Source organism: Lolium rigidum, chromosome 3, assembly GCF_022539505.1.
Source record: "Lolium rigidum isolate FL_2022 chromosome 3, APGP_CSIRO_Lrig_0.1, whole genome shotgun sequence".
NCBI classification, from domain to species: domain Eukaryota; kingdom Viridiplantae; phylum Streptophyta; class Magnoliopsida; order Poales; family Poaceae; genus Lolium; species Lolium rigidum.
The window spans coordinates 92002407-92014038 of record NC_061510.1 but is presented as its reverse complement, the minus strand read 5'-3'; the positions used below and the strand labels follow the sequence as shown (position 1 = coordinate 92014038).

Genomic DNA, 11632 nt, shown 5'->3' with positions numbered 1-11632 from the left:
ATCTGGTGGAAATGGCAAAATCCAGAGATGAATCAAACATATGACCATGGTTATGCCAACAATGCAAGTGGTAGCATCTTCCAAATGGAAATAGGAAGGAAACCATCCCAGATTAAACCACAACTACCAGACTACACTACCCTTTGAAACCATCAGAAAAAGGCAGTAATAAATGTATCTGCCAATATTTTTAACACCAAAAGCTACTGGCAATCAAATTTGATCACCCAGTAAGCACTTATCCCATCACAGTAAGCCTACATGAGTGGGAGATACCAAACAGCAGCCAGATGCTGCTAAGGCCAACTCAACCACACAAAACCATCCAAACAGCAAGCCTTACACACTTATCATCACCCAGAAGGGTTAAAATGGAGCTAGGGTCCCCAACAGCAGTTGGCATCTCTCTAGCTCAAGCATACACATCACAAGAGTCATCACTGCACAGTAGTTCATCTCATTTATCCACTAATACATGATAAACTGTATAGATAAATGAAGTAATCAAATAATAGGTAACAGAAACACTTACTAAGCATCAAATGGATCACTGTAAGCATAAGCACATGCTTTACGAAGCATCAGCAATCACCAGTATATGGTAAAATACTATACATCAGCAAGGATATCCATCAGCAAGCATAGAGAGGTATCACAGTGAGCATTTATCTAGCAACTGGTGATCATATGATCACCAGAGCTTGCAAGATCAAGCTAGAGCATCAATAACTCATAGGAGTTACTGAACCACCACAGATAAGCAACAATTGTATTAACATAAATTGAATAACCAATTTTATAATTGTATCCAGAAGCACATCATCAAGAATAGATGAATTTATGCAACTGAACAAACAAGCAAGCCCTAGGATTAGATGGAGCCTCACAACAATACACACATGCATAACTGGCACTTGCAAATGCAAGTACTGCAAGCAACAGTAAGCCAAGGATGCAAGTAGAGATGCATACACATATAATTTGAGCAACAACAACAGCTAGGGATAACCAAGCAAGCAATTAATCAACCATAACATGTCCAGTGGCACAATAGGAATAGCAGCAGCAGTTCATGACATGTAGAGCATAGCAGCAACCAACAACATAGCAGTAGATCATGCATTAGGGAATAGCAGCAGCCAATAGCACATCATTAGACCAAACAATAGAGCAAGAGCAGCAGTAGGAGCAGGCATAGCAAAGGAGCAGCACTGCATGGCCAGCATCCTCAGAGAGGGAGGCCTGGCCAGTGACCCAGAGCATGGAGAAGGAAAGGAGAAGAGAGGAAGGGGAAGCAGGAGGCGTACCTGGAGCATGGCGCAGTAGGCGTGCCCATGGCGGCACGGCGGCACACGCCTGGTCACGGCGGCACCAGGCCAAGACCAAGCATTGGTTACGCCGAGCACCACCGCTCCAGCGCACCACCAGCATGCTCTGAGCACCACCACGGCGCCCAGGAGCATCGGCGCGACAAGAATCACCGCGCATCCCGCAACCCTAGTTGCAGTAGGGGGTTGAGGACGAGCGGAGGCGACACGATCTTCCAGATCGAGGTGGACAGAAGTGGGCGGTGTCGCGAGGCGGTTCGATTGCGACCAACCACGCCGCCAGGGACCACCGGAGACGGCCGGGAGACGCCGGCGACGGCAACACAGAGTCGCGAGAGTACGGAGGGGATTAGGGTTAGGTCACGGAGAGGGCGACGCGAGCGAGTAAGCCGGTTGGGTCGAGCCAACGGGCTGGTCCAACCTAACCACTCAGTCGGTCTGACCAGTGGGCCCAAGGAGGGGCAAATTGGTCATTTGATAATGGGGTTTTTATTTAAATTTAAAAAAAACTAAAATAACTCTAAAAAATAAATAAAAATATGTAGACCACTTAAAATTTTGAGAGCTATCCAAAATAAATGCTCTCATCATAAATTGAATAAATGTTAGAAATGAATATAATAAAATACTACCAATAAAATTTAATAAAGAAGTTCTAAGCTTTTAAATAATTAAATAAAGAATGATAATTCATAATTATTCTAAAAAAGTTGGAAATCAAAGAAAATAAATATTTTCTTTGATTAAACATCTCAATAAAAATAACAAAGAATTATTTAATAACTCTTAAGGAGTATTATAAATTGTGCTTATTCGCCAGCTCTAACAATTAAATAATTAAGCATCGGGAAGGGGAAAAAACCCTAAAAATCAAAAGCATGCATATTTGAATCTTTAACCATTGCCATTATCGGACAATGATGCTATCTTTCAGAAACAAAGGACCAGGGTCAGTTCAAACAATCCAACTGCACTACCTTGCAGTCACCAGGCAAGTTCATCGCTTGCTCATGTCACTTTGAGTATTTTTAACAAATTACTTGCAAAGTACTATACTTATCACTCTTGCATGAAAAGAAAAAAAATACTATTTCATAACTATGAATATGACTATGTGGTGGGCAATGGAACCATGGTATGAGTATGGTGGATGTTCCATTGCAATGGGTTTATATCCATCTAGGATTAACAACAAATGTCGTCCACAGTGATTCTTGTGCCGTAAGACCCGTGTTAACCATAAGATCTGGAGTGGGACAGAGTAGTCAGTTGAATTTCTCCCTCTCGTACATCAACGGATGCGCTTATCGTAGCAGTTGTGTCTTGCGAGAACAACTTGAGGGCGGGGATCCCATTCTAATTCCCCACGGTAATGTGGTCTATGATGGGTTGCAGAAGGCCGGCGAAGGTATCGAGGTCGAATGATACCCAATGGGGTATGCTGACCGGCGGGGATATTAGTCGAAGTCGGATGATATCCAATGGATATGCTGACCGGCGAGGACCCAAGGTCGGAACTGCAACAAAGGGTGGATGTGCGGGGTCACGGGGAAACGCAATGATTGGCTAGGACCTTATACCGGGCCTCACACCACGGAAGTGTGGACGGGAAAGATGCCCGGTTGGCACCAAGGTTAAGTTCTCTTATGGGTAAAGCAACACAACTCTGCAAAGTGTAACGAATCGTGACCTGTCACTCCCTGTTCCTGGATTTTGAACTGCGAACGCGGATAAGAAGGAACTCCATGAAGTTCTAGACACCCGGTGAAGGCTGACGGACATAGCTCTTCAGAATAAAAGCACCATTTTGAAGAAATGCTTATAAAAATCTGCATTGGCATTTGACTTTCTGATCTAATACCGTAGCTAGTGCATAAAACACCTCTTTCCTATAATGTACTTGTTGAGTACGCTCGTACTCATCCTCTTATAATCCCATGCTTAGATTGTATGAATCACCTAGAGGAGGCCAATGAAGGACCAGAAGGAGCAGATGGGATCTGCTATGAAGAACCAGACCTCTCTGGAGGAATAGAGAGGGTATATATATTACCTTATCGTGTACGGAACTGAGGAGGTTCCAGAAGAAGACAACGCTTGAGTAATACGAGTAGTAATAGTAATCGAGCAACACGAACTCTATAGTATTTAGCTGCTCGAGTAGAAATGCTAGTAAGCCTTCTTAGACCTATATTGTATAAATTAAGTAGGGTTCACCTAGAACCTTTGAGTTATCCTCTATGGACCCAGGAGGAGCTCCAATGTGATGTACATATATGGCTTGTAATCTTAAGTGAGTAAATAAAGACCGGCTATGTTTTTGTTGTACTACTCTAAGGGATGTAATATTTGCGGATTGGTACTTCGCACATGTTATGTCAACGACTGGCATACTACAACATGCAGTGGTATGCAGGGTCACCACAATATACCATTAGTTTCATAGGACCAGATAAGCTGGTCGCCTTGTCCTGTTCCTCTATTAGACTAATTGTGTTAGCAATAGATACGAATTCCTACCATTGCATCATCCTTTCATTAGGGGAAGTCTGTAACACCCCGAACACCCCCCGACCGGGCATGCCACCCCTGGCAGCTCTTTAGGATCTCTTGACTAGCCCCATAGACCAACACATGTCTTTCCTGCGCACCCGAGAAGTACTTCCCAGTCGGTCACCCATCCTCAAATAGCTCCGGGCCAAGCACGCTTAACCTCGGAGTTTTTTTTGGAGATGAGCTTCCGGAAAAGAAGTTGCAACTTGTTTTTATGAGTATTCTACCAATCCTATTAAGCCCTGGGCCAGGATGTCACACTCATCCCCCCTTAGAAGATCGACGCCCTCGCCGATCAGCCCCAAGCCAGTAACTTCCCTTCTTGGAACATGTCTGTGCGTCCAGTGTCGGCACATGTGCCATGCCGTGTGCCATGATGGGCCACACCAGCCATGCGCAACATGCCCGAACCCCTAACCCGCACACGCCCGTATAACCGCGAAGGTCGGATCTGTTACCAAATGTAACACCCCGGCCACCCCCCGACCGGGCATGTCACCCCTGGCAGCTCTTTAGGATCTCTAGACTAGCCCCACAGACCAACACATGTCTTTACTGCGCACTTTGTCCTCACTCATGCGCACCCGGGAAGTACTTCCCGGTCGGTCACCCCATCCTCAAATCGCTCCGGGCCAAGCACGCTTAACCTCAGAGTTCTTTGGAGATGAGCTTCCGAAAAAGAAGTTGCAACTTGTTTTTATGAGTATTCTATCAATCCTATTAAGGCCTGGGCCAGGATGTCACAAAGTCCTTCTGAAATCATATCTCAAATTGGTTCTATCACATACCTCCCAAACAATTTTAGTCTGTTGATTAGATACAATGTAAATGTCCCAAAACTGTGTAGCTAGATTAGTATTACCAAACCAAATATCCTCCCAAAATCTAACCCTTCTACCATTTCCAACTTTTCACTTATACCCAAAACTCACAACCTTAGTTGCTCCCATCACCCCTTTCCAGAAGGTAGATGGGTGAGCATCATGACAGCAAAGATTATTTGGGTTTCTAGTATTATATTTATTGTCAACCATTTTCTTCCACAAAGTACCTTCCCCTTGCATATATATTTCAACCCAAGAACCTAACAAACAAATATCGAGGTCTTGAAGATTGGGAATACCCATTCCTCCAAACTCTTTTCTCATACACACGAATGGCCAATTAGCCAGGTGTATCTTATGATTCCCTTCTTCACATTCCAAAGACAATTATTAGCTACTTGGGTATTAATGAGCTTCAAAGCCCATTTAGGAAATTTAAAAAGGGACAAAAGATAGATAGGGATGCTAGACAATATAGATCTAACTAGCTCTCTTTTAACGGCAGAAGACAAGAGTTCCCCCTCCACTCAGTCATTCTAACTAGCAAAGCATCTACCAAAAGGTTGCAAATCTTCCCATTTCAACTTCATCATGGTGTGGATGAATACCAAGATATTTAATAGGGAAAGAGCCTAAAACACAACCAAAAATACCTAAAAAAGGCTTGCAATCCTCTACATTAACATTAATAGGGATCAACTCACATTTATGATAATTAATTCTCATCCATGAAATTTGTTCAAAGCAAGTTAAAACCCATTTCATATTAATAGCAATCCTAGTATTTTTTCTCTAGAAAAGTAAGGTATCATCAACATATTGAAGGCAAACTACACATCGAGGAACAAAGTTGGGACATAACCCCTTAATCAAACCTCCACTACTGCCTTTAGTAAGCATTTTAGAAAAAAAAAACACCAACTACAAAATTTAAAAGCCCAGGTGATAAAGGATCACCTTGTCTTAAACCTTTACCAGTAAGGAAGAAATCACTCTCTATTTCATTAACTTTGACTCCCACATAACCACCACTAGTTAATCAATCTAATCCAGAAAGGACTAAAACCTATGAGCTCCAGGATCTCATATAAGAAATCAATGTTGACTCTATCATAAGATTTCTCACAATCTGTTTTAAAAACAAACCATTGCTGCTTCTTCCTATATACCTCATGCACAACTTCATGTGCAGTCAGCACACTCTCCAAAATATATTTACCTTTAATAAAAGTAGACTGATTTGGGGATATCAATCTCCCTATGACCCTAGCCATCTTGTCTGTCAGAACTTTACAGAATATAGGCATGTATGCTTGCTTAATGTTTGTTTTACTAACGTAGTTAATAATAGAGAAAACCTTGCAGCAGATAAGGTAGTAGCCCATGTTCAGACACATTTTGTTAAATGACGTTTTATTCTAGATTGAATAGTAATACTACATGAAGTATTGCATGTGTATATAAGAAAAGCTAGATGTTGTACTTTTAAGAGTTCATTTTGAAAAGGCGCTTGGTCCTTTGTGAAGATTTTAATGCTACAAAAGGGCTTCTATATTAAATTTGTAGATATAGTTTTCTTTTTAATATAGCAATTGATGTTCCGAATATGTTCCAAATAAAAATAGTAGTAGTGTATGGCCTGATTGAAGGATTTGTTGATAATTTAGTAGAGAATGGGGTGAGTAGACAAAATATGCTTCAGTATGCTGACGACATGATCTTCGTGTTCCACCACAGTTTAGATAGTGCTACGAAACATAAAAGTATATTATGTATTCTTGAACAAATTTTTGTTTAAAATTTTAATTTTGATAAAAGTGAGCTTTATTGCTTAGTCAAGATAAGAAAAAAGTACATGAATGTTCTTATATCTTTACTTGTATAGTAGGAAAAACCGCTATAAATATATTGAGGTACCTATGCAACAATAGGTAGTGTAGGGAAAATTCGAGGAGAAGGTAGACAAAAAGTTACACACTTGAACTGGTAGGCATTCATATGGAGCAAGATTAATCTTATCCAAAGGATGTTTAAGTAGTGCTTCATTTTATATGATGTTTATGTTTGATATTCATGTGGGACCTCATACAAAATTTGAATTTTTCGTGGAAAGATTCTTTTCCATGAGGAAGATATTAAAAGTAACATCTTGTTAGTTGGAAAAAAGCTTGCCAACCCAAGAAATTATGAGGCTTGGGTGTAGTAGATTTGCAATGAATATTTGTTTTAAGTGCTGCATGGATTTGCTCTGCTTTTTGGTGTTTTCTTTGCTTTTCATTTGGGAAGGGAGAAGGTGTTAGTTCTCTCTGCATGGGAGCCTAGGAAGAGATGCTAAGAGGATGTTGTAACAACCATATATTTTTGTGGTTTCATTTTCAACGATGTCGGGGTTTCAAACCCCTTAATTCGGAAAAATGTATGATTTGGGTGATCTAGTGGTATGATAAGTACTTTTCAATTTCGCTTTGTGAACTATTCCATGAACAACTGGTTTGATATTTCTACGTGGATTAGGTATTATCATGGACTTGCGTAGAAAAGAGAAAGATTTTATATAGCCAATGAGAGGATCACCCCAAGTGGTAATATTTTTAGAGCAACCCCAAGTGGTAGTATTCATCAAGATTGAGAAAGTTCAAGAGAAGCATCCTATGGGGTTGTATGTTTGAAGCTAGCTTGTCGTCCATTTCGGGATAGTGGACATGTGAATACATGTCTAAGTTTCTCATACCAAAACCTAACAAATTGAGAAATGTAGATACGCAATGGACGAGAAAAGTCAACTGAGAATTTGTTCAAAGATTTTTTTCCTACAGAATTCTTATAGGATCATTAGAGTCAAAATTGTGCCTAAAAAAATTAGTACTAGTACTAATTCCTTTTCTCTGTCGAAAAGAAATGGAAACACAATTCGAGTCCAACGCTGCAATCTCACCCGACCCGACCCAACCTCCGGTCTCCTGTCTTAACTCTGACGCCCGAACTCTACCCCTAAACCCATCCCGTCCCCCCTCGCCGCCGCCGCCGCCACCGCCGCCGCAACCCCCCGTACGCCGCCGCAGCCATGGACGCCGCCACCGACAGCGAGCAGCGGCGCCTCCTCTCTATCCCTAAGGAGGGCGAGCGCGTCATCGCGCCGACGCGCCGCCCGGACGGAACCCTCCGCAAGGAGATCCGCATCCGCGCCGGCTACACCCCGCAGGAGGAGGTTGCCCTCTACCAGTCCAAGGGCGCCCTCGTGAGTCCTCGCACCACCCCTCGTACACTATTGCGTCACCAAACCTGTTCCCTGGTTCAGACTCGTCGTCCTTGCTCTTATTGCAGATGAGGAAGTCAGGGCCCGACGTGCCGCCGGGGTACGATCCTGCTCTAGATGCCAAGCCCAAGACCAAGGCGGCCAAGCGCAACGAGCGGCGTAAGGAGAAACGGCACCAGGTAGGCGTTCCTCTCTCTTCTTTCGTGTGTCACAATTGTTCATTGATACTAGTTAGTTGGCTAGTTATTATACGTTTACTGTCAACGTAATAGAGGGCAGCAATTGGCATTTGTTAGCTACTCGATGTTTAATGATGCCACCGCTATGATAATTCGATTGGGAGCTTAGCTGCGATGAATAGATAAACATCAATGTATTCTGCCAAAGGTCCATTCCAGAGGAAGTGTGATATGTTTTTCTGTATGGTGTTGTCTTAACCATAGGTCTTTAATTTCTTGCGTTGCTAGTGATACCTGATAGTTTAGGTTGTTTCTACAATAGGCAGTAATTTGCAAATTATTTCTCTACAAAGACATGCAACTAGAATTGTACCTAATCTGCAGATCAATCGGAACCTTTACAATGTCGTACCACGTCCTTAGTAAATGCAATGCATTCCTATATAGTACTGGCGCTCTCTGTCTAGTTACACATGTATTATGATTGCAGGCATTTCATCCAAACGCATAAAATATGTTATGAAAAACAAATCCGAAAATCCATAAGCTATAGTAATCTAGAAGAGCACAGTTGAAATTGAGCTGTCCATGTGCTCCTCTTGTCATATTATGTAAGACCATGCTTCCAATCTCAGCCATGCTGTGACACCAAAGCCTGCAGACTATTCTCAAGCCCATGTTGCTTCAGGGCTTCAAGTACTAGAGCATAAGCACTATTCTCAGGCTCTAGTAATCTAATCCAGACTCATTATTGACTTATTGTTACTGCATTGTAGACACTGAGAGCTCCTTCTGTTATACTCCTCTAGAGCTGTTTCTTACCATCATTGTTACTTTAGTCCTCGTCTTGGTTAGGATTTTGAATATGTGATCAAGAAAAGTATGTAGTACTACTAATGTGTAGCTTTTACTTATGACTAGAATAAGGGTTCTATGAACTGACCCAAATAAGGTGACACAATCATCATGACCAAACGAGGGTTGGATTGTAGCCGTATGTCAACACCGAGTCTGTTCAAGTCGTGTGGCAAGCCCATTTAACCTCATATGACTGAAGTAGCAAACGGGTCAAGAAACAACCACCCAAACATTAATCAATTGTTGAACCTCCTTCTGTTGTACTCCTGTAGAACTGTTTCGTACTATCATTGTTATTGCAGTGCTCATCTTGGTTAGGTGAATATCTGATCAAGAAAAGTATGTAGTACTACTATGATTACTATGTAGCTTTTGCTTACGAATAGAATAAGGGTTCTATGAACTTACCTAGACAAGGTGACACGGTGATCATGACTAAACGAGAGTTGGATTATAGCCGTATGGCAACACCAAATCTGTTCAAGTAACAAATGGGTCAAGAAACAACCACTTAAACATTAATCAATTGTTGAATATGTTAAAAAAATGACGCAACACAACTGCCATAGTAATGTGATTTGGTTCTGCATAAATGTGGTGATATATCATACTCCCTCCGCCCCTCAAAAGATGTCACCGATTTGTCTAAATTTGGGTGTATCTAGGCACTATTTAGTGTCTAGATACATCTGAATTTTGACAAAGTTGAGACATCTTTTGTGGGACGGAGGGAGCACACAGTATGAAGCAGGATAAGTTGAGTTGTTAATATTATGGCAGTATAACTTTGATAATTTGAAAACATACAAGACATGTTTAACTATTCAAACATTCTCTGTTGATAATTTGTCTAATACAGATGTTTGTTAGTGTTGTATGCTTATATTCCACCAGGCTAATGGTTGGATATAGTCCCTCCGTTCCATAATTCTTGACAAAGCTGAGACATCTTTTGTGGACAGTGTTGCTTATATTGCACCATGACAAGAACTATGGAACAGAGGGAGTATTTTCATTGAACAACTAGCTAGTTTTGCAATAGATTTATGGTTTGATACTGGAGATTATATTCTTCGTTAGCAGGGTGGTTCAACAAATGATAAAGGGAAGAGCGTGGATATAGAGGAGATTGATGCTGTAGAAACTGTGAAGGTTCCTTCTTCGAAAACTAATAAGCAGAGGGATACAGTGGACAGTGTAGCAGAGCAGATACGTGGCATTGCTATTTCTGAACCTCCAGTTATGGCAGCAACCCCTTCCACAAATGCGGCTGATAACTTGCAAGCAGAATCATCTGCTCCAGAGATCGATAAGAAAATCCGTGCACTAAAGAAAAAGGTTTGCATCCTCCCTTGCTCACCTACTCATTAGCATGTATGTGCACTATTCAAAATGTATTGGCGTCTTTATTGCATTGTGTGATTTGTGTCACAGATACGTTTAGCGGAGGCACAAGTGCAAGGGGAACCAGAAAAATTGAAGCCTGAGCAACTGGAGAAAACAAAGAAGATTGAAGGGTGGCGTGAAGAGCTGAAGCTTTTGGAATCTAAGAGGGCTCATTCAGCTTCCTAAACAAACTCGGCCTCAGCTCTGATGTAAACTCGAGCCAGTTCCGTGGTGTGCTTGCTGTGGCATTATTGCGAACCCGAATCCCGGTCAATCATGTTGTGCTTCTCCAGTACCAATGGGTTGCTGGAAAAGCATTCACTAGCGTGGGGTTTGCACAGAATGGAAGATTTTTATCACATTGTCTCATGTACGACCGTCAGTTCCAAAAGATGTATTGCCATATCATTTGTCAGAGATCACACTGAGATAACCGAATTGCTATGAGGTGGCTGTTGCTTTCATGTATTCTTCCTGGACACCGGACTAATGTATTCAGTACAGTCCACCTTGATTCTTGGATTCAGTTATCTTCTTTAGTGAGGCTGTGAGAGTATCTATTTACACACCTGAACCTTCTGAATCATTTGACCAACTGCTTGAAAATAAATACAGGTTCAACAGTGAATTGTACAAAATTCACAGCAAGCTGGGTTTTTCCTTTTTGAGTTTCGACCAGAGTTGGATTTCAAATTTTGCTGGCAATTATACATATATCCTTGACGACTTGGTCAAAATATTTTGTAATATTTATCAACTAGTACTCCCTCCATTCTTGAATATATGGCCACTACACACAAAAAAATTCCATATGTGTGGTCACTACTTTAGAAAAAAAAATGATTAGATTTCTCTCTTGTACAATGGTGCTAATCAACGTAAAGATTTAACAAAGAGAAGCTGAAGCTTTCCACATTGTTAACCGGGCTATTTATTAGTTTATTTTACTTTCTTGGTACATGGAAAATGTGGTAGTGACATTGTACTCCCTCCGTCCTAGTAGTTTTTAAGTCATATTCTCAAAAACTATTTGTCCCATAACCCCCACCTCCTAGGCATAATTTTATTTAATGTGGAAGAGAAAGGGGTTGTATGCACCAATGAGGGAGAGAAAGAGAATGCATGCATGCACCAATAAGAGAGAAAATGACACCCAATCAGCTAGTACCTTGGGCCAAGATATTCAAAAATTGTGACTTACAAAGTAGGACGGAGGGAGTATAAAATATAGAGGGGGTAGTTGATTTG

The 11632-nt window shown here is 41.4% G+C and overlaps 1 pseudogene; it reads left to right on the top strand.

Moving 5' to 3' along the window:
• The first annotated feature begins 7603 nt into the window (after nt 1–7603).
• LOC124695188 lies at nt 7604–11024 on the top strand (annotated as a pseudogene).
• Nucleotides 11025–11632: the final 608 nt, after the last annotated feature.